General features: G+C 41.3%; 1 non-coding gene across 1 annotated transcript; it reads right to left on the minus strand.

Annotated features, from left to right (window-relative positions):
- Window positions 1–227: 227 nt before the first annotated feature.
- On the minus strand, window positions 228–300 carry TRNAR-CCU (transfer RNA arginine (anticodon CCU)). The gene has a single exon. It is a non-coding gene; the product is annotated as a tRNA-Arg (tRNA).
- Between the last annotated feature and the right edge of the window lie 370 nt (window positions 301–670).

Genomic DNA, 670 nt, shown 5'->3' on the forward strand with positions numbered 1-670 from the left:
AATACCAGTTCAATAGAACCGGTAAATTCACTCTGCACCTTTCTGACTGCACAAATTACCGTTTTAAAACGGTAAAAAAAGGCAAAATAGGTTAAAAGTGAGGTCTGAAAGGGGCATTAGACAGTCACTAAAAATGGGATGTTATGTATCATGAACTGAGGCTGTAGTTTATTTTATTTGATTCATTTTGACAACTTACAAATAAATAGTACAACATAAAAATGTTACACCCCAGATGGGACTCGAACCCACAATCCCTGGCTTAGGAGGCCAGTGCCTTATCCATTAGGCCACTGGGGCTATGGACAAAATCTTCATTGAAAGTAACTATTTTATCAGATGTTTTGCCCAATATAATAAAGGCTTGTCAGGCAGTTAGTGGATGTCAGTAACAAATCACCCAACTCAGGAATGAGAGTGGAAGAGTCCCGAATATCTGACATCACAAGTTTGGATTATCCTCACAGAAATGGACATTGGGCCGAAATGCAGATCATACACTACTGCACGTCACTGTCACATTGGTACTGGGTAACAGACACTACTGCACGTCACTGTAACAGTATATCTGGATAACAGACACTACCTCACGTCAATGTCACATTGTTACCGGGTGACAGACACTGCCGCACATCACTGTTACATTGTTACCGGGTGACAGACACCACCG

Source organism: Crinia signifera, chromosome 19 (assembly GCF_055691185.1).
Source record: "Crinia signifera chromosome 19, ASM5569118v1, whole genome shotgun sequence".
Lineage (NCBI taxonomy): Eukaryota > Metazoa > Chordata > Amphibia > Anura > Myobatrachidae > Crinia > Crinia signifera.